We start from the raw sequence: 23,772 nt of genomic DNA on the forward strand, positions 1-23,772 counted from the left end.
TGTTTCCTTTCCTCTATTTCACCAGTTGTTTCTCAATATTGTTTTGTGCACACTATTTTGTTCACTCTTAGCAGACTTAGATCCTGCCCACCCCCCCACTTTTAGCTATACTCAAGCAATTCACTAATGTGTATTTCAAAGTGCAGAACCCCCTTCCCAAATCATGACCTTCATATCTAAATGTTTACTTGACATTTCTTTTTGCATTTGTTAAATGTGTCTCGATCGTATGGTCCAAAATGAACTACTTCATTATTTCCCAACAAACGTGGACCTCTTTTATGGTTCTTTATTTCCTTATAAAACTAAACCATCTATTGAATTAAGAAAGCCAGAAATCTAGGAGTTCTCCTGACACCACCTTCTGTCTCTAAGTCTCATAGATAATCCATCACCAGATACTGTCAAATTTTCCTCCTCAGTACTGCACAAAGCACCCCACTAGCCCAAGTTAAATAGATGTTATTACCAACAGCATCCTAACTTGCTTACCACCATCCATCCATCCCTAGAAATCCAGCTGCAACTATGTGACCATTTAAAAACTTAGATATGCTCACATTCCCTGGCTAGGTAGAGACTTTCAGACATCTATCTCCTAAGATAGGAGATAAAGGCAGGTAGAGACTTTCCTAGGAAGACTTTCCTGGCCCCTCAATGAGGCCAACTTCTCCACGCCCATAGCAGTGCTTTGCCCAGGTGAAATTTTATGCTTGTTTATGAAAATATTTCATGTTTTACAACCTGATTCCATGAGTACAAGAACCATTTTGCTCACCCAACATTTATCCTGGCATGTGGCTCATAAAAGGATCTCAAAAATGCTTATTAGAAGAATAATGAATGAATAATAATATGAGTGAATTACATTTAGCACATACTGCCTCAAATCTTCAGTGCACATTCACATCTGATACTGATTTCCATGTATTAATCCTAAGAGTATCTCAGCTCAAAGTAATTACTCTCACCTTTTGGCTGGTGAAGCTTAGTAGTATATTGCATTGTCATGAAGACTAGTAAAAACATGCTTGGTCTTTCTAGGCCCTGAATCTCTCTCTGTAAAAGGAGGAAGCCTGTGTGTTTCTCTGCACTTCTTGCTAAGGAACTAACATTTCTAAAAATGCCTATCATTTTAGGCACGCTGCTAGACACTTTTATATAGGTTCTATTTTAATGGCTCTATGACCTTTCCAAATAGGTATTATAAGTCTCATTTTATAAATACAGCAATTAAGAGTCAGAAATTTTAAGAGACTGACCAAGGGCACATGACCCTCTTGAGGCGATGTAAAATTATTCTCCATTAACTAGAGCTTTTGATGTTAAGCTATTAGGTACACAGGCTACAACAGGCTCATGTTTATTCTGCAAGATCCTATTTGTCGACTTATAATCTATTTTACCTCCACTGAGATCAACCCTCATAGCCAAGTAGTAATTCCTGTTCCTAAAACCAAAATCACAGCCTTATTTGAGACGAGTTGACAGATTTCTCATTCTGACAGAGGGTCCCTCCTCTTTCCCTCTGCTTTTTCTCAGTTCCTTCAGTATAAAATGGAAAAAGAAAAATAAATCCTTAGGTATTGATTGTGCTGTGATCTAATGTATTTCTCATGCTACCTAGTTTATGAAAATAGACAGAAAACTCAATTGGTATCATTAAAAGACTTCTTAAAAATTGTGATATCTGCCCTAAAAAGGACAGCACAGAAAACAGTACAGTTGTTTTGACAAGGGAACAAGAATATAATGGAGTTTTACTATAATAATTATGTATATATCAAGATGTTATAGAACCCCATCCATCCAAGATTGGTGCTGGTGGCTATTCCACCACCTCGTGACTTCAGAACAGGTCTCCTCAAATGAGGCACCAAATATTTAAATGACTGGTCTCTTAAACACAGATCTAGGAGGATGAAACTCTACTGCATTATGCCTGCTGGTCATATAGAATCAGAAACATAGAACATAGTAACAAATCCCTTTAGCAAGTGATTTTTTTGGGGGGTCAATTATGTGGTGAATGAGTTTAACCTTTGACATCGAATTGAGCTTATTTTGCCCCCATGACCTCACATGGACAAAGTGTGTGACATTGTTCAGTCATTGGAAATCAAGGGATCATATTCCCCAAATTCCCAGGGATTGGAGGGGTGGCCATCCTAATGTAAAGGGTCTAGTTCTCTCATCCCTTTCCTTGATGTGCAATTAGCTGTCTGTAAAGTCTTAGATAATAATAATAACATTAATGGTATATTGATATTAATGCATTGCTGATAACAGTTACCCTATGTTGTGGGCTGTGCTTTATCTTGTTTAATCTTCAATACAGCCATGAGCCTGACAGCAATATTTCCAGTTTTCAGAAGAGGAAACTGATGTTAGGAAAAGACTGACAGGACCATGGTCATAGACACTGTGTGTGGGAGCCGGGACTCATACCATATCTGATTATAAAGCTTGGGATTTCAATTTCCTCATCTTCAAAATGAGGGTAGATAAGGTAATTTGTGCTTGGGTATTTAAAAATATTTCCAATGTAGGATGAGATGGACTATAGTTCTGCCTCAAATCTATGTAAAGCACTCTGTGGGAAGTTCATTTGTCCCCATTACACACCTCTCTCTGGGGCCTTATGTCTGGGGCAGTAGAAAAAGAACATGGACAGCCAGGAGCTGAGAGCGTCAAGGAAGAACTTCCTTAAGTTCTTATCCAGCAATAAGCAAACTTCTTTCCAGGGATATGTGTCCTGTTTGTTATCCTGAGGTTTGTTTAGAGGCACCCAGACTTATAGCTCTTCCCTCTCCCCACTAAGCATTTATCAGATACTTAGTTCATTAAGCTCCATTGCTACTGAGAAGCTGGGAAGAGAAAAAAGTCCCCTGCAGCCATTTAGCATGCATTTGTAGGAAAAATTCTGTGTGCCCCATGCTACTAGATTATATCACCTGCAATCCAAGAGTTGAGAGCTTAGAATCACAGGAATAGCACATAGTAAGCGCCTTTCCTTTTCCTTATTTGCCTATCACTCTATAAGATTTACTTCCAAACACTCTAGAATTTGAGTATCTTGACCTTCTCAACACAAGTGAACTTTAGTTTCACCTTCCTGTCAAAGACCCACTCCAATGATTACACCTCAAGCTATGTCCCAGAATCACTCCACTTCTGAAATCTCGAACTTAAAATCTTCATTCAGTCTTCATGCCTTACAACTTCCTCACTTTCTTATACCCACCATTTCTGTTCCTTGACTCAAATAGTCTTTTAGACTTTCCATACCTCTACTTTGTTCAGTCTGTAAGGCTCTTCTAAGCTTAGTTTCCTGACCAAGTTGGACTTGTTTTTGGACATCTAAATCAGTCTTTTTTTTTTTTTAAACAATCTCAGTTCCATGACATTCTATCTTCTGCCACACCTACCCAGCAGTATCCCAGGTCTGTGTTTTTTTCCATGTTGTTTCTTCTTAAAATTCAGAGATTAAAAGAAACACTAAGAAAACCAGAGCACATGATGGAGAACTTGACAATGGTTATCATACTCTAACCTAGCCAGCTTCTGTCTCACCAAGCTCTACTCCCAGAGCTTCCAAATCTTCATCATTGTCTAGAATCTTGACTCAATTAATAACCACCCCCCCATGTAAAATGGTCCTACCCTTAGTTCATTGAGGTTATAAAGCTATAAATGACCTCATTCTCATCCTCATTTACACACTCAGGTACACAATTACCTGCCTTTCTATACATCTTTACTCCCTTCTCTCAGGCTCAAGCATGGATGTCCCTCTGCTGTGCATCACTGACCCCTCTATATTGGCTCTCCCTCTCATTTACCTTTTCTCCTCCAGGATCTTCCTTCATCACTGATGCCTACAGCTAGGCTGTTTGTGTCATCTACTGATTACCTCTAGATAATCTAAGTAATCCTCATAGTCAGAATCTTAATTTCTTCCTGCTCCTCCTAGGTTAGTGCTTTTATTGTCCACAGAATACAGTTTTCTCATCCAGATTCTACACTGGACCCCCAAACTACTAGATAATGTGTCAGATGTCCACAAGAACTTACTCACATATTCTTTTCCACTAGCAAAGCCTTACTTGGTTGATGGGTTTCTTTAGCTCTGCTTGTGTTCAAACAACCAAAGAATAAGATGCCAATATCTCTTTCTTACAGATACATGTGTTGTCAGTTGACTACTGCAGTGTAACAAAAAAACCAACATTTGGTGACTTAATTAAATATTTATTTAGCTCACAATTCTTCAGGTAGCAGTTTTGAATAGACTCAGCTAGGCAGTTCCTCTGGTATTGTCAGAGCTCCCTCATTCATCTGTGGTCACCTATGGACAAGCTAAAGGTTTTGCTGTTTATTTGGGATTTCCCACATCTCACTGAGACAACTGGGGTGACTCAGCCTGCTCTGTATGTGTCATTCTCCAATGGACTAGCTTAAAGTAGCTTAAGGTAATTCACACGATGTCTGGGAAAGCACCAAGTGACAACTTGGAAGAGTGCAAAGCCTTTTGAGACCTGGCGCAATGTCATTCCCTCAGATTATATTGGCCAAAACTAATCACAAAGCCACTCCAGATTCAAACGTCAGGGGATAGCTTTCACTTCTTGTTGGGAGCTGCTGAGTCACTTTTAAAAGGTGCAGCAGAGATAAATCAGGCCATTTTTGCAATAACTGAAGCACATTTCCCAATTTCTACTAGTAGTTTCTTCGAACAATCCTTACTTAGTTTTCATCAGATAAACACAGTGAGAGGAAAGAAAATGCCACATTGTTCTCAAAGGACAAGTCATGGGTCTAATGCAATCTCCTTACAATCCTACTATTCCTTTCAGATGAGCTGAGGGGGAAGTTGTTGATCTTAGCAAGGTGATTCTACACCTTTCTATAACTTCTCCAGCTTTAGATTTGTCTTCAGCTTTTGATTCCAAAAATGTGTACTGAGCATCTGTTATGTGCCAGATGCCCTTCTAGGTACTTGGGTTATGTGAGTGAATAAAACATATCAATCTACTGCTCCTATGGAGATTCCCCCATTCCATTTGGTGGGGGGTGGAGGCTAAAGAGTGAAAAATACATGTGATAAATAAGCAAATTATAGTTTGCTTAAAAGTGATAAATATTACAGAGGAAAGGAAAAACTAGAGCAAGCTAAGGGGCATGGTAAAATGAATCAGGGGAATCGGAGGAGGAGACAAACCATGAGAGACTATGGACTCTGAGAAACAAACTGAGGGTTCTAGAGGGGAGGGGGTAGGGGGATGGTTTAGCCTGGTGATGGGTATTAAAGAGGGCACGTACTGCATGGAGCACTGGGTGTTATACGCAAACAATGAATCATGGAACACTACATCAAAAACTAATGTTGTAATGTATGGTGATTAACATAACATAATAAAATAAAATTAAAAGCATGGGAAAATAATTTAGACTTCCCCAGTAAGAATGATGTTGACTAAATGTTTTTCTGCATATGTTTTTTTATCAGTTTTAGAAAGTTCCCTACTACTCCTTGTGGCTCAGAGGTTTTTTGTTGGTTGTTTTTCAATGGATAGGTGTTGAATTTATTAAATAATGTTTTTCTGAATTTATAACAATGGTTATATAGTATTTCTTCTTTATGTTGTCAGTATTATGAATTCCATAACTTGATTTTCAAATGTTACATAAACTTCACATTCTTTGAATAAAACTGCTTGCTTATTATATATTATTTTTTCTATGTCAAAATTAGATTTGCTAGTATTTTGTTAGGTATCCATCTTTGTTCATGATTGTTATTAATCTGTGCTTTTCATTTTTATAATATGTTTGTAAGGTTTTCATATTAAAGTTATATTGCCCTCAAAAGCATTATGCCAATAAATTAGATGACTAAAAAAAAAAAAAAGAAAACATATCAACCCACTGCTCCTATGGAGATTCCCCCCATTCCATTTGGGGGGTGTGGAGGCTAAAGAGTGAAAAATACATGTGATAAATAAGCAAATTATAGTTTGCTTAAAAGTGATAAATATTACAGAGAAAAGGAAAACTAGAGCAAGGTAAGGGGCATGGTAGTGGGACAGAAGTCTAGATTAGGTTCACTGAGATGGCAAGATTTGTCCAAAATTGGAGGAAGTGAGAGAGTGAGTCATGGAGATACTTGGGTATCTGGAGTATTCTACGAAGACAGAAGTCTGGGGGTCAGAGCAGCAGGAGATTGCATGGCGTGTTTGAGGGACAACAAAATGTCTTGTGTGGTTGGAGTGCAGTAAGGAAGAGAAAGAGTCATAAGAAATGAAGTCAGGAACAGGAATGAAAAAAACAGGGGCTAGATCTTATAAGACAGAGATTAGCAAACTATGGCCCGTGGGCCCAATCAGGCCCACCTCCTGCTTTTGTAAGTAAAATTGTATTCGAATACAGCCACATCTATTTGTTTGCATACTGTCTATGGTGCATTCATACTACAATGGGAGAGTTGAGTAGTTGGGATAGAGACCACATGGCCCACATTATAGCCCTTACAGAAAGAATGTCAATCCCTGATATATGGCCTTCTAAGCCATTAAGTAGCTTTGCCTTTTACTTTGATAGAAATCGAAAGCCATTGCAAGGGAATTATAATCTGAATTGGATTTTTCTAAAGATCACCCTAGTTTCTAGTCAGAATGGACTCTAGGCAAGTAAGATCAAATAGTGAGATGCCATTGAGGAGCTATCATCACAATCCAGGTAAATGATCATGATTTGGATCAGGGTGGAAACAATGATAAAGTGAAAAGGAGTCAGAATTTGGATATATTTGACACGTATAGTAGCCTACAGGTTTTCTAGACAGGGAGAGCTAAAATTTTGCAAAAGCAAGAATAGAATAGGAGCACATCTGTAAGGTCTGAGCTGTACACTGGGACAAATACTGGGACCCAGGAAAAGGGGCTCACCCAAGCTCCCTTGGATGCACTGGAACAAACAAGGAGCAGTCCTGTGATTTCTAGCCCAGCTGTCCATTTACCCACTAGTCCCAACATACTTTCTTGGCCTTTTCTCTTTCCCCACATCTGTTTGGCATCTCGAACATAGGACCACTGGCTGTTCTTCCTCCAGAGCCTTTGGTTCCTTTACATCAGATTCAACTCTGTGTTCCATTAACTCAGGGCCTTGCTTTCTGCCTATAGAAATTTACTATCTGGAACAAAACATGCATATGCCATCAGGAGACCTGGCTATAATTCCTGGGTTCTATGACTTTGGCAAAGCTATTTAAACTCTTTGCACCTCAATTTTCTAACCAATAAAGCAGGGTCCTAATTGTATCTACTCCACTCTGTTGTTGTGATAATTAGCCATAATCCTTTCTATTTAGTGATGTCATAGCAATTAGTATCTGGCACATAGTAGAATCATTACAAATCCATGGATGATTTTCCCAAAATCATTTTTCTTTTCCAGGGGATGTATTCTCCAATCTGTATGGGGAGGGTGTTTTTCTGTTCTCTACAGCCATCCTGGTGTCAGGGATGTCCTCAGTTCACCCTGGCTGGTGGATTATTTCTTGCAAATTCCAAACTTTTGCAGATGTGCTATGCAAAAGGATCAAGTAATATCACAGGCCTGGCTGGGAGACTGCAGGGAGGACATCCTGACTCGAGTTATTCATGAAGTGCTGCATAATCAGGGTCTGCAGACAGAGATACCAAGCCCTGAGAGCTGGTTCAATTAAAGAGCCATGCAGTGAGACAGGCCCGCTGGGGAGGGCTGGAGAAGATGAGCAGTTTCCGGAAGTAGATTCTTGGGGGGCTGGAGTCACTACTGACGGGTTGGATTGGAAGTTGTGGCAGGAGCAGAAAGTTTTTAATGGGAGGGAAAATGACTTGCTGAGTTCTCTTTGATTGAAAATGAAATCTTTTCCAAGCTTTCCAATGGCACAGCCTAGACAGTAAAACAAACTGTGGTGTGAGCCTAATTGCATAGCCCTGCTTTTCCCTTGTCTCCTTCAAGAAGCTCTGGAGATGTGAACGGGTCAGTAGAGTGTGACTTTAATTTTTATGACTTTACCACTATATGCTTTTCCTGTTTTCAAGGCAGTGCATGCTCGGAGAAAATTCAGAATCAGAGAAGTAAAAAAAGATTCTCTTTCTATCTCCCGACCCATATATCTCCACTGTTAGCATTTTGGTGCTCTTACTCCAGTTTATTTCAGACAGATAATAAGTAGACACCAAATTTGTACTTAAAGTTCCTGAGGTTTTTCACAATCACATTTCTGCCAAAAGTCACATATGTCACAGAATTCTTCTCCTAAGAAATTTAGCCACCTGTTACCTTTTATTGGGTTTTTTGCACCTCCCCGGTGATGACTTTTTTTTTGTTTTCCAAAGAAATAAAGTCATTACTTTTCAAAAGTTGCTGCCTTGCCCAATAAGTTAACAAAAGCAAAACTTTGTGATCAGGAATGTTAGCTAAGTTTAATAAACTCTGCAAAACAGATGATTCTAAGTCATTCTTCAGTAACATCGCATATTAACATGGATGTGATCTTGGGGTTCACATATCCACAAATATCTACTATCATTTATACACATTTTTAAACACACATGCACAGGTATGCATAAATAAAATTGGTAATAGATACATACTTTTATATCTTTTTTCCCATTTGCCACCACAGCAGAACAATTTTCTTGATAAAATTAAGTTTTATCAAGTTTAAAAACTAAAGTTTTTAAAACTGCATAATGGTAATCGTGTCATTAGGCCATTACTCATTTACACAGCAATGCATTGTTAGATATTTTGAACACTTCAGATTTGGACTACTGTAAATAGCGTTAGAATGCACATTGCTGCAAATAAATGTTCATTGTATCTTTCATATTTCCTTAGGATAGATTCCTAGCAATGAGATTAATAGCTCAAAAGGTACAAATATTTTAAAACATTTTCCCTCTCTCCATGTATGTGTGTTGTGTATACACGTATATGTACATACATTCCTCTCTCTATATATATTTATAAATATATAAAATATATGTTTATCTGTTTATCCATCTAGGAAACAAATTACTTCCCAGAAGTATTGTACAAATATCCCTCCTCTATCCTGGAGCCCACTCTGGGCATGTTCTTGGTCCCCTTCTCCATCAACATTAGTAGAGGACAATAGGCTTTTAAAACAGTTACAAAGGGGCGCCTGGGTGACTCAGTCATTAAGCGTCTGCCTTCAGCTGGGGTCATGATCCCGGGCTCCCTGCTCGGCGGGAAGCCGGCTTCTCCCTCTCCCACTCCCCCTGCTTGTGTTCCCTCTCTCGCTGTGTCTCTCTCTGTCAAATAAATAAAAAATCCTAAAAAAAAAAACAGCTACAAAAACAAACAAAAAAACAGCTATGACAATTTAACATAGACACCTCTTTTTCATATTTCTTCAGTTTTCATTTGTGTTACACTGGTAAAGTTTAATACGATCCTTCTATATATTAGCTATTTTTTTCTTCTGTAGTGTTCTGTTCAAGTTCTTCGGACATTGATTTTCTTGAGGTTAAGTGCTTTTCTAATTGATTTTTATGGGCTGTTTGGACACTAATGATATTTTCTTTTTGCACTTTTATGGCAAATACTTTGTGAGGTTGTTTTGTTTTAATTTTGCACACAGCATCTTTGACATTTAAAGTATGCATTTATTCAAATCCTTTATGTCTCCTTAGTAATTTTCTTGAGGGTTCTTAAGACTCTCATTCCCAGATCACTTAAATTCTTACCTGTATGTGAAAATACTTTCTTGCTGTATTTGGCCATATGGTGATGAGTTGAAGGGCTAAGGTGGGGGAGGCTAGAATGGTAGGCAGGAGCCTACGCAGGAGAAGATATTGAAAAATTATGAAAGAAGTACAAATGGCCAAGACGTTTCACTTCTTTGAGTCACTAGTAAGAGATTCTACATTTTGTTTTGTTTTAAGTAACAATCATTGCTTTAAACTAGCTCTTTATCATTTCACTCTTGAATTATTGCAATGGCCCCCAATTTTGCCTCCTCACTTCCAGTCTTTTCCAACACCAATCCCAACTTCTAAAATACAAATCTGATGTTTTCACTTTCCAGTTGAACTCCCTCCCATCAGCGTTCATGTACAGTCTCCTAGCAGGTCATCCTGCACCCTCTGCCTCCCACTCCAGCCTCCCCTCTGCCTCTCTGTCCTTCACATTTGGCACTGACCTATCACTGTGGTCCAGTAGACTTGCTGTCTCTGCTCATGGTGTTCCCTCTACTTGAAATCCTTTCCTTTATTCTCTTATATTCAAGCCACGTAGCATCTCCCCCCAAAAAGCAGCTCCTTGTATCTACACTCTGCTGTATAATCCTCTTCTTTCTGTTTGTGGCATCCTAGGCTGAACAGTATCATAAATGTAAACAAAAACAATTCAGGACAAGAGATTAAGAAGGAAAGGACAAAGTAAGAGCCTGAGTCATTCCCTCTGGGTTCTGTCAAAACAAAAACAAAAACAAAACGACAGAAACAAAAAACAAAAAGAAAACAACACACAAACCTTGGCAATGAAGATGAAGGTTGAGCAGATTTTTAAATATTAACATTTATTTTAGGAGGCACAGGGCAGAAAGGCATTTACATGTGTGTCTTGCCCCTACCAGAATGTGAGTTCCTGGAGGGCTGTGACAGTATCAAATACCCATTGTGGTCCTGACATCTACATGAGGCTTGGCACATCAAAGTCCTCAACCAGTGTTTTGATTCATTGCTCTGATTTCCAAACGGTGGCAGGTTTCCCATTTATCCAGCAAACCAGTCTGCAGCAATTCCAGGCCACTATAAAGGGTAATGTGATCATCTCTGATCATCTTTTACACTCAGGTTATTATTGACCAATTCATGAAAATGTGCTGATTAACAAGCCACCAAACTGAAAGAGATAGCTCTTCATAAGACACTTTTTAAGGAGTGGGTTTTATAGCCTAGTAGCCTAGAAGCATGTGCCTGGAATATCTGAGAGAGATAGTCTTTTGAAAGTGTGGATGATGGAACAACAAGGGGGAGAAAAATGATTTTTTGTTTTGTTTTGTTTTGTTTTGTTTGTGTGTGTGGGTTTTTTTTTTTTTAATAGAAGAGTGTTGGAAGAACATGAACAGAGTCACAGCAAGTGAGGCAATTACAGAGGTAGATGGTGACCAGAGGGTGGAAGAAGTCTTATATCTCACAAGGAGGATAGTGGACTCCATCCTGTTGATGAGAGGGACCTGCTGGCTGAAGGCTTTTGAGTTTGGGAATGTTACACATTTTCTTTATAAAGAAATGACTCTGGCATAGCATAGGCAGGAGAAAAAAACCTGTGAAGGCCAGAGGTAAGAAGAGTCATGGTAGGCTTAAATGTCAGTGAGGCGACCTGCAGGTGACAATTCTTGAATGATGTGTAGAACACCAGATGAGGAAGATGACGTGTGTGAAGATTGAACACACAAGTTGTGCTTCCAAGTCAGGTAGTCATTAAGCAAAACAATTGACAGTGGGATTTTAGATCAATCACTTGTTCACTCAATAACTATTTGTTGAGTGTGGATTATATACAAGGTACTCTTCTGGCCTGAAAAGAGTAGAAGAACTAAGGTATTGCCTTTATTCTGGAGGAAATTTTGGTTAGTTATGAAGATAAATAAGAGCTCAGCTAACAGTGACCATTTAGCCACAGTGTACTGTGTGTTGTGTTTTTTAATGAATTTTCATTAGTTCTTGCAACATCCCCATGAACTGGTGATGTTATTTCTCTCTGGGCTTCAGGCCTCCACACTAGTAAAGTGGGGGTAATAATAGCACCAATTCATAGAGATGATGTGATCCTCAGGAAGTAAGAGTGGGTTTGCTCAATACCATATTCCAAACTCTCACTCATTTCCCAATACTGCCTCCCAGGCAATTGTGGCACCAAGAGATGGAAGTGTTAAAGAGCTACATAAATCAAGTACATTGGGAACTTAAAGAGAAAAAAAGGCAAAAATATGGCCAGGACCTTAGAGGTTGGGTTTTAGAAGGACTCCAATGCCTGAGAGAAGGTAGAGTACTTTCTGAGCCTGAAAAAAAATGAACTGGCACAAAATGTCAATTCAAAACAAGTATCCTATCCTCAAACCAGAGTGTTTGCCTTCAAATCTTCAAAAACCAGGATGAAAGAAAGTAGTTAGGAATTTTCAAGGCAATTGCCTTGGACATTGAGAAAGCAGTCATATTTTGACCTTCAACTGTGAGATAAGACGGAAAGTAAAGTCTTTGATTTAAAATATTTAGGAAAAACCAAAATCAGCACCATCACCAAAACAAAACAAAACAAAACAAAAACCAAAAACAATTTAAAAAAAAAGAAAACAAAACGCTGACACTTAAAGGCACCAGGCATCAAATCACAAGTCTATAAACTTCACACAGTGGAATTTTCCAGTAATGAATTCCATAAACTCTTAAATTGGTGAGACTTCTCCCTCTTCTTCTCCACCCACCTTATTAAACACAAGGTTGGAGTTTTACGGGCTTTGCAGTAAATGTGAGTCCTCACAGCACTCATGGTATTGGCAAAAACGTTTCAGTTGTCATTATTTCACATTTAATAGATGAAAGTGAGCAGGAGAGGGGAAGCTAGGGAAGGATTTGATTTACGGTTGTCCTTGTACCAAAGTGTCCTTGACAATCTGTTTTAGGATGCTCCTCAAATCGTCACAGAAACATCTGCCAAATGCTCTACTGCAGGGCAAAAACTCAGTGGGTTTTATGTGCTGCCGGATCAATGGCCTATTTCTTCAAACTCTAACGTAGGTTCAGAGTTTTCTGGAAACTTAAGAAAGAAAAAATAAGAAGCTCATTTGATGGCTGGTTGCATAAAAGTCAACACCTGCTACTTAGATTTTTTTTTTTTTTAATGCCTGGTTAAGGGAAAATGTCAAGGGCTTTCCAAATTTGCATCAATTTGAATAAAACCATTGTTATACAGCTTGCAAAAAGTCAAAACACTTTGGGAGAAGTTAGAACAATTTTTTTTTTCTTGCAGAGATTGGCATAAAAGCAAAACCTCAAAGATCTTAATCTGAAGTAATCTTGCAAGAATTGCTCAGGCCCATATTTACCAATTAAACTTATGTTCCAGAAGATAAAGCTTTTGCTGAATTAGAGTATATAATTTGATAGATAAGGGAATCTCTTCCCTGCATAAATATTTTATCTGGAAGTAAAAATATACAAGTTGATACTCCCAGTAAAGCCATGAATATCAAGGAAAAGTGATCTTCTAACTTGTGTTTCAAGGGAAATAATTTTGATTGAGAATCCAAGTTCCATGATATGTTTTTTCTAGTAAAGAGAATGCTATATATATACAAACAAAAACATTTTTTAGATTAACAAAATAATTGCAGATGGATTTTGTGTGCCAAGTTAAAAAATAAATGTGACATGCATTTTTCCTCTAAAACATAAAAAATTGAACCTGAAAATAATTCTCAAGTATATCTAATTGCCATTAGCTTGATAATTAGGGCTCAAGCGGATTTATGTGGTCTTGGGTACTCAGAGATAAGTATCATGGTGTGTGGGAAAGGTTTCCATAAGTAGACTTCACACTCTTGTTTTTTATGAAGTGTTGGATAATGTAGAGAGCATTAAATGAGTACTTACATTGATAACGATGATTAGTAAGCAGTAATGAGATTTTTCCAAGATGTACATGAGTCATTTAGGCAAGATCTAACTGAGAAAACTGAATTTCAACTTTCTCATCTTGGGTCATTAAATTTGCCTACAAATCAATCCTGCTACTTAATATATGAGAGCTATTAATATGAATGAGTTGACTCTTAAATTAAGTTCCTCATCAAAATGAGTAAGAGATTAAAATGGTTTCCAAACTTTTTGGTGGACTACTTGGTTATCCATCCTTAAGGAGATAAGACTTTAATAAAATCTTGTGAAACCATGTCTGAGCCACAGTGCTTGGCTGTGGAACTCCCACCTGTAACACTAGAGAAGCTAAATGCTCAATCTTGGGGCCACAGAACCTTCTTTGGAAGGAAGATGATAAGAATGGAAGAAATTACTTCATTCCTTCCACCTTGATTTTTTTCTTCTTTCTTGCCTGTGCAATAATTCAGGCTTGGGAGTCTTTCTCACCCTTTGAATAGCAGAACCAAACAAAGTTCTAATGAAGAATGATCAGCAGCCAAGGACCACTCTGTTCTAGCCCCTTTTCCATCCTGAACTGCTTTATCTTCTAGCAGTAAAACATTATTGAGTTCTTGCAATGTGCCAGGCACTCTTGGTTGGCTACGTTCTTTCCCTGAGAAGAACCCTATGAAGTAGGCATGATCACTGTCTCCATTAAAAATGAGAAAAATGAGGCATAGAGTATTTAAGCAATTTTTTTCCTGGTTTGTGAAAGAGCTAGAATGTTAACACAGGCAGCATGAACTTCACAGCCTTCACTTTTAATCACCACACCTTATTGACTTTCAAATTTATATTATGATGCAGCTGATGTTTGGAATAGCATCCCTGAAGGCCAGAGCCAAGAGTGTCATATTATGTTTGTCCCTATTTTCTGTTTTCAAAAACTTTAATCTATTTTCATTAGATGCAGCATTCACAAATATGTGGAATATTAGATTAACCAGAACACACAGTATCTAATCTGTCTTCCATGACATAACAATTACTGAATATCAGAAAGAGCCATCCCTTTGCATCTTTAGCTTTAGTTCTGGTCCTGAAACAAAGTCACCTCTTTCAGACCTGGTCTCCCTGCTCATCCACAGAGTGTGCCTTTGCCTCTTCCCCTGCCTCCTGATACACTAACTATAAGCTTGTCTATCATCCACCTGACTTTGGAAGACTGAGACCACATCTTATTACTCTCTTCATTTATCCCCAGCATCCAATACAATGCCTGCCCAGTGAATATTGACTGAATTAAAGCATGAAGAGCTTCAGTTCTGACTTCTGTTTATGGGATGATAATATTTGCATTGACTGAAACTTGGGAGAGATGATGAATAGGAAACTGTGCAGAATGAAAACTTGGTATAAAACAAAAGACTCTTTCTTTGAGGATTCTTTGTAATCATTTTATCTGTAGGTAAACTTGACTTGTCTGAGGGTCACACCCAAAGGAAATTATTATTGGGCAAATTTTCCAAAGCTATTTCAAAAACTAAATCACTTCATTTTTCACTCCAATAAATCCTGGTCTTTGTAATGAAAGGAAGAATTAAGAAACTTTTGGTTGCAGAGGTTCTGGATAAGGCTTTATAGAACCAGAAGAAATAAAACCTCAAAGCTGTCATTTTCAAGGAAGATTCTCTAGCTACAACTCAGAGTGGGGAATATGGGGCATCTACTCTGCACAGGCTCCATATTAGGCACTTTTATGTAAAATTTCACCAAGCCCCATAATTGTTATGTGAGAAAAAACAACCCAATTTTATAAGTTGAGGAAATAGAGGCTGAGAAAGGTTTACAACGCATCCAAGGTCATATATTTAAGAGGTAGGAGCATTAGGATTGAATCCATATGTGTATGACTCAAAAAGTTTAGCACATATCAAAAGCAATGGCAATAAAAGCAAAAATAAACAAGAGGGATGACATCAAACTAAAGACTTCTGCACAGCAAAGGAAACCATTAACAAAGTGAAAAGGCAACCTACAGGATGGGAAAATTATTTTTAAATCATATATCTGATAGGGGATTAGTATCCAAAATATATAAAGAACTTCGACTACTCAATAGCAAAAAACAAACAAACAAACAAACAAAAAAAACCATCCAATTAAAAATGGGCATAGGAACTTAATGGCCATTTTTCTACCCAAAAAAGATACAGATGGCAACAGATACATGAAAAGGTGCTCAATGTGCTAATCATCAAGGAAAAGCAAATCAAAACCACAATGAGATATCACTTCACACCTGTTAAAGTGGTTATCACCAGAAAGACAATAGAGAACAGGTGTTGGTAAGGATGTGGAGAAAAGGTAGCCCTTTTGCACTGTTGATGGGAATGTAAATTGTATAGCCACTATGAAAAATGGCATGAATAATCCTCAAAAAATTGAAAATAGAAATGTTATATGATTCAGCAATCCCACCTCTGGGCATATAGCCAAAGGAAATGATATCACAGTTTTGAAGAGGTATCTGCACTCCTATGTTCATTAAAACATTATTTACAACAGTCAAGATATGGGAATAATCTAGGTGTCCATCAATAGATAATTCAAGAAAATACTTGAATATTACTCAGCCATGTGAAAGACGGAATTCTTGCCATTTGCTTAAAATAGATGGACCTTGAGGATATTATGCTAAGTAAAATAAGTTAGAGAAAGACAAACACAGTATGATCTGAATTATATATGGAATTTAAGAAAAATAGACTAATAGACACAGAGAACAGATTGGTGGTTGGCAGGGCTAGTGGATGGGAGGTGAGGCAAATGGGTGAAGGCAGTCAGAAGAACAAACTTCCAGTTATAAGATAAATAAGTTCTGGTGGCGGAGCAAGATGGCGGAGGAGAAGGAGACCTGGATTTCATCTGGTCTCAGGAATTCAGCTGAATAGGGATCAAACCATTCTGAACACCTACGAACTCAACAGGAGATCGAAGAAAAGAATAGCAACAACTCTCTGAACAGAAAAGTGACCACTTACTGGAAGGTAGGACATGCAGAGAAGTGAATCCGAGGCGATATTCGGGAGGATAGATGGTGGGGGAGGGGGCCTCCGTCAGCCGCTTCTGGCAAGTGCTAGAGCTGCAGAGCACAAAATCAGAACTTTTAGAAGTCGGCTCCTCTGAGGGACGTCGCTCCAGTGGCTAAGTGGGGGGTGGAATCCTCACGGGACAGTGTGGTCTCAGGACCCTTGGGGTCACAGAAAGACCGGGGGTGCCTGAGTGCAGCAGAGCTCCCAGGTATCGGAGCGGGGAAGCCGGCTGCAGAGACGGAGCCAAGGCACAGGCTCTCAGCCCAGGGTGGCCATAAACTGTGATCTGCGGCCCAGTCGGGCCACTGCTCCTCCAGCAGGGACCCAACAAGTGGCAGAGCTGGGGAGACTCCCCTTCCTCCCCCAGGAGGAGAGGCACGGGAGTGCACCGCAAGGATCTGCTGGGTTTGGAGACTCCACATGGGGTCGGGTGCCAGAGATAGAAACACTCGGTCACAGGCCGGGGGAGCACGGAGAGCAGCCGGAGACTGGGGAGACGGGAGTGACTGCTTTTCCCTGGGGGTGCACTGAGGAGTGGGGCCCTGAGTTCTCAGTTCTCCGGGCAGAGATTGGGAGGCCACCATTTTCACCCTGGTCCTCCAAAGCTGTGTTGAGAGCTTTCAGGGAACAAAAGCTCCTGAGAGCAAACCCGAGCAGATTCCTTAGTTCGGACCGACAAGGGTGGGGCAATTCCGCCTCCGGCAAAGACATTTGGGAACCACAGCAACAGGCCCCTCCCCCAGAAGATCAGCATGAACAGCCAGCAAGCCAAGACCAAGTTTACTGATCAAGGAGAACAGGAGAACTCCAGCGCTAGGGGAATACTGCACATAGAATTCATGGCTTTTTTACCATGATTCATTAGTTTTTCAAAGTGAACTTTTTTTAACTGTTTTTTTTTTAATTTTTCTTTTTCCCTTTTTCAAACAACATCTTATCAATCTCTTTTTAAAAAAAACATTTTTTATTTTTCACTTTTAGAGTCATATTTTATCCCTTCATAGTAGTTACCCTTATTTTTGGCATATATATGTAAGTTGTTCTCTCCTTAAAATTTTGAGATACAGTTTCTTCTAACAGATCAAAATATACCCTAAATCACTAGTGTATGGCTTTGTTCTAGTCTCCTGTCTGATCACATTCTCTTCCTTTTATAAAATCTTTTATAATTTTCATTTTACAGTCATCTTCTATCCCTTCATTGTATCAACCCTTATTTTGTACATGTATCTTTCTTCCTTTACAATTTTAGGAGGCGCTTTCTTCTAACAGACCAAAATATGCCCAAAATCTAGTGTGTGGCACTGATCTATGCACTAGCCTGATCATATTTGATCATATTCTGCTCTTTTTGGTTTTGTTCTGTTTTTGTTTGTTTTTATCTTTTTCTTTTTTTCTCTTTCTTTTTTCTTTCTTTCCTTTCTTTTCCCCTGGTTTCAGGTCTTTTCTGATTTGTATACAGTATATTTGCTGGGGACGTTGTTAACCTGTTGGCATTTTGATCTCTCATTCATCTATTCTCCTCTGAACAAAATGACAAGACGAAAAAAATCACCTCAGTAAAAAGAACAAGAGGTAGTACTGTCTGCCAGGGACCTACTCAATACGGACATTAATGTGATGTTGGGCCTAGAGTTCAGAATCATGAGTTTAAAGATACTAGCTGGACTTGAAAAAAGCGTGGAAGTTATTAGAAAACCCCTTCTGGAGAAATAAATGAACTAAAATCTAACCAAGTCGAAATCAAAAAGGCTATTAATGAGGTGCAACAAAAAATGGGGGCAGTAACTGCTAGGATAAATGAGGCAGAAGAGAAAATCAGCGATATAGATGACCAAATGATGGAAAATAAAGAGACTGAGAAAAAGAGAGAGAAACAACTACAGGATCACGAGGGCAGAATCCAAGAGATAAGTGATATAAGATGAAAAAACATTAGAATAATTGGGATTCCAGAAGAAGAAGAGAGAGAGAGGGGCAGAAGGCATATTGGAGCAAATTATAGCAGAGAACTTCCCTAATGTGGGGAAGGAAACTGGCATCAAAATCCAGGAGGCAAAGAGAACCCCTCTCAAAATCATTAAAAATAGGTCAACACCCCATCTAATAGTAAAACTTACAAGTCTCAGAGACAAAGAGAAAATCCTGAAAGCAGCTCGGGAGAAGAGATATGTAACCTACAATGGTAGAAATATTAGATTGGCAACAGACCTATCCACAGAAACCTGACAGGCCAGAAAGGACTGGCATGATATCTTCAGAGCACTAAAGGAGAAAAATATGCAGCCAAGAATACTATATCCAGCTACGCTGTCATTGAAAATAGAGGGAGAGATAAAAAACTTCCAGGACAAACAAAAACTAAAGGAATTTGCAAACACGAAACCAGCCCTCCAAGAAATATTGAAAGGGTCCTCTAAGCAAAGAGAGAGCCTAAAAGCAGCATAGATCAGAAAGGAACACAGACAATATACAGTCATAGTCACCTTACAGGCAATACAATGGCACTAAATTCATATCTTTCCATAGTTACTCTGAATGTAAATGGGCTAAATGCCCCAATCAAAAGACACAGGCTATCAGATTGGATTAAAAAACAGGACCCATCGATATGCTGTCTGCAAGAGACTCATTTTAGACCCAAAGACACCCCCAGATTGAAAGTGAGGGGGTGGAAAACCATTTACCAGGCTAATGGACACCAAAAGAAAGCTGGGGTGGCAATCCTTATATCAGACAAATTAGATTTTAAAACAAAGACTGTAATAAGAGATGAAGAAGGACACTATATCCTGCTTAAAGGGTCTATCCAACAAGAAGATCTAACAATTGTAAATATCTATGCCCCTAACATGGGAGCAGCCAATTACATAAGGCAATAATAACAAAAGCAAAGAAAAACATTGACAACAATACAATAATAATGGGGGACTTTAACACCCCCTGACTGAAATGGACAGATCATCTAAGCAAAAGATCAACAAGGAAATAAAGACTTTAAATGAAACACTGGAACAAATGGACTTCACAGACATATTCAGAACATTCCATCCCAAAGCAACGGAATACACATTCTTCTCTAGTGCCCATGGAACATTCTCCAGAACTGATCTCATCCTAGGTCACAAATCAGGTCTCAACCGGTACCAAAAGATTGGGATTATTCCCTGCATATTTTCAGACCACAGTGCTTTGAAACTAGAAGTCAATCACAAGAGGAAAGTCGGAAAGAACTCAAATACATGGAGGCTAAAGAGCATCCTACTAAAGAATGAATGGGTCAACCAGAAAATTAAAGAAGAATTAAAAAAAATCATGGACACCAATGAAAATGAAAACACAACTGTTCAAAATCTTTGGGATACAGCAAAGTAGGTCCTGAAAGGAAAGTATATAGCAATACAAGCCTTTCTCAAGAAACAAGAAAGGTCTCAAATACACAATCTAACCCTACACCTAAAGGAGCTAGAGAAAAAACAGCAAATAAAGCCTAAACCCAGCAGGAGAAGAGAAATAATAAAGATCAGAGCAGAAATCAATGAAATAGAAACCAAAAGAACAGTAGAACAAATCAACGAAACTAGGAGCTGGTTCTTTGAGAGAATTAACAAGATTGATAAACCCCTGGCCAGACTTAGCAAAAAGAAAAGAGAAATGACCCAATTCAACAAAGTCATGAAAGAAAGAGGAGAGATCACAACCAACACCAAAGAAATACAAACAATTACAAGAACATATTATGAGCAGCTCTATGCCAGCAAATTAGATAACCTGGAAGAAATGGGTGCATTCCTAGAGATGTATCAACTACCAAAACTGAACCAGGAAGAAATAGAAAACCTGAACAGACCTATAACCACTAAGGAAATTGAAACAGTCATCAAAAATCTCCCAACAAACAAAAGCCCAGGGCCAGATGGCTTCCCAGGGGAATTCTACCAAACATTTAAAGAAGAATTAATACCTATTCTCCTGAAACTGTTCCAAAAAATAGAAATGGAAGGAAAATTTCCGAACTCATTTTATGAGGCCAGCATTACCTTGATCCCAAAACCAGACAAAGACCCCATCAAAAAGGAGAATTACAGACCAATATCCTTGATGAACATGGATGCAAAAATTCTCAACAAAATACTAGCTAATAGGATCCAACAATACATTAAAAGGATTATTCACCATGACCAAGTGGGATTTATCCCTGGGCTGCAAGGTTGGTTCAACATCTGCAAATTAATCAACGTGATACAATACATCAACAAAAGAAAGAACAAGAATCATATGATCCTCTCAATAGATGCAGAAAAAGCATTTAACAAAGTACAGCATCCTTTCTCGATCAAAACTCTTCAGAGTATAGGGATAGAGGGTACTTACCTCAATATCATAAAAGCGATCTATGAAAAACCTACAGCGAATATCATTCTCAATGGGGAAAAGCTGAGAGCTTTTCCCCTAAGGTCAGGAACGCGGCAGGGATGTCCATTATCACCACTGCTATTCATCATAGTATTAGAAGTCCTATCCACAGCAATCGGACAACAAAAAGAAATCAAAGGCATCCAAATCAGCAAAGAAGAAGTCAAACTCTCACTCTTTGAAGATGATATGATACTATATGTGGAAAATCCAAAAGACTCCACCCCAAAACTGCTAGAACTCATACAGGAATTCAGTAAAGTAGCAGGATATAAAATCAATGCACAGAAATCAGTGGCATTACTATACACCAACAACAAGACAGAAGAGAGACAAATCAAGGAGTCGATCCCATTTACAATTGCACCCCAAACCATAAGATACCTAGGAATAAATTTAACCAAAGAGGCAAAGGATCTGTACTCAGAAAACTATAAAATATTCATGAAAGAAATCGAAGAAGACACAAAGAAATGGAAAAACATTCCATGCTCATGGATTGGAAGAACAAACACTGTGAAGATGTCAATGCTACCTAGAGCTATCTACACATTCAGTGCAATCCCCATCAAAATACCATCCACTTTTTTCAAAGAAATGGGCAAATAATCCTAAAATTTGTATGGAACCAGAAGAGACCCCGAATAGCCAGAGGAATATTGAAAAAGAAAAGCCAAGCTGGCGGCATCACAATTCCGGACTTCCAGTTCTATTACAAAGCTGTCATCATCAAGACAGTATGGTACTGGCACAAAAACAGACACATAGATCAGTGGAACAGAATCGAGAGCCCAGAAATGGACCCTCAACTCTATGGTCAACTTATCTTTGACAAAGCAGGAAAGAATGTCCAATGGAAAAAAGACAGTCTCTTCAACAAATGGTGTTGGGAAAATTGGACAGCTGCATGCAGAAGAATGAAACTGGACCATTTCCTTACACCACACACAAAAATAGACTCCAAATGGTTGAAAGACCTAAACGTGAGACAGGAGTCCATCAAAATCCCAAAGGAGAACACAGGTAGCAACTTCTTCGACCTCAGCTGCAGCAACTTCTTCCTAGAATCATCGCCAAAGGCAAGGGAAGCCAGGGCAAAAATGAACTATTGGGATTTCATCAAGATAAAAAGCTTTTGCACAGCAAAAGAAACAGTTCACAAAACCAAAAGACAACCGACAGAATGGGAGAAAATATTTGCAAATGACATATCAGATAAAGGGCTAGTATCCAAAATCTATAAAGAACTCATGGATCTCAACACCCAAAGAACAAAGAATCCAATCCAGAAATGGGCAGAATACATGAACAGACATTTTTCCAAAGAAGACATCCTAATGGCCAACAGACCCATGGAAAAGTGCTCAACATCGCGCAGCATCAGGGAAATCCAAATCAAAACGTCAATGAGATACCACCTCACACCAGTCCGAATAGCTAAAATTAACAAGTCAGGAAACGAGAGATGTTGGCATGGATGTGGAGAAAGGGAAACCCTCCTACACTGTTGGTGGGAAGGCAAGCTGGTGCAACTATTCTGAAAATAGTATGGAGGTTCCTCAAACAGTTGAAAATAGAGCTACCATATGATCCAGCAATTGCACTACTGGGTATTTACCGCAAAGATACAAATGTAGGGATCCGAAGGGGTACATGCACCCCGATGTTTATAGCAACAATGTCCACAATAGCCAAACTGTGGAAAGAGCCAAGATGTCCATCGACAGATGAATGGATAAAGAAGAAGTGGTATATATACACAATGGAATATTATGCAGCCATCAAAAGGAATGAGATCTTGCCATTTGCAACGATGTGATGGAACCGGAAGGTGTTATGCTGAGTGAAATAAGTCAATCAGAGAAAGACATGTATCATATGACCTCACTGACATGAGGAATTCTTAATCTCAGGAAACAGAGTGTTGCTGGAGTGGTGGGGTGTGGGAGGGATCGGGTGGCTGGGTGATAGACATTGGGTAGGGTATGTGCTATGGTGAGTGCTGTGAATTGTGCAAGACTGTTGAATCACAGATCTGTACTTCTGAAACAAATAATGCAATATATGTTAAGAAAAAAAAAAGAAGAAGTTAGCAGGAGGGGAAGAATGAAGGAGAGTAAGTCGGAGGGGGAGATGAACCATGGGAGACGATGGACTCTGAAAAACAAACAGGGTTCTGGAGGGGAGAGGTGTGTGGGGGGGAATGGGTTAGCCTGGTGATGGGTATTAAGGAGGGCACATTCTGCGTGGAGCACTGGGTGTTATGCACAAACAATTAATCATGGAACACTACATCAAAAACTAATGATGTAATGTATGGCGATTAACATAACAATAGAAAATTTAAAAAGATAAATAAGTTCTGGGGATATAATGTAAAACATGGCAACTATAATTAAAAGTACTATTTTGTATATTTTAATGTTACTGATAGAGTAGATCTTAAAAGTTCTTTTTTTCATTTTGAAAGATATTTTTCTATGTTATGTTAGTCACTACACAGTACTTCATTAGATTTTCATGTAGTGTTTGTTCCTTGATTCATTATTTGTGTATAACAACCCTGTCCTCATTGCAATATGTGCCCCCCTTAATACCCATCA

This window comes from Eumetopias jubatus, unplaced genomic scaffold, assembly GCF_037043125.1.
Source record: "Eumetopias jubatus isolate StellerSeaLion01/CBP00866 unplaced genomic scaffold, mEumJub1_p1.0 scaffold_2, whole genome shotgun sequence".
In the NCBI taxonomy this organism is placed as follows: Eukaryota; Metazoa; Chordata; class Mammalia; order Carnivora; family Otariidae; genus Eumetopias; species Eumetopias jubatus.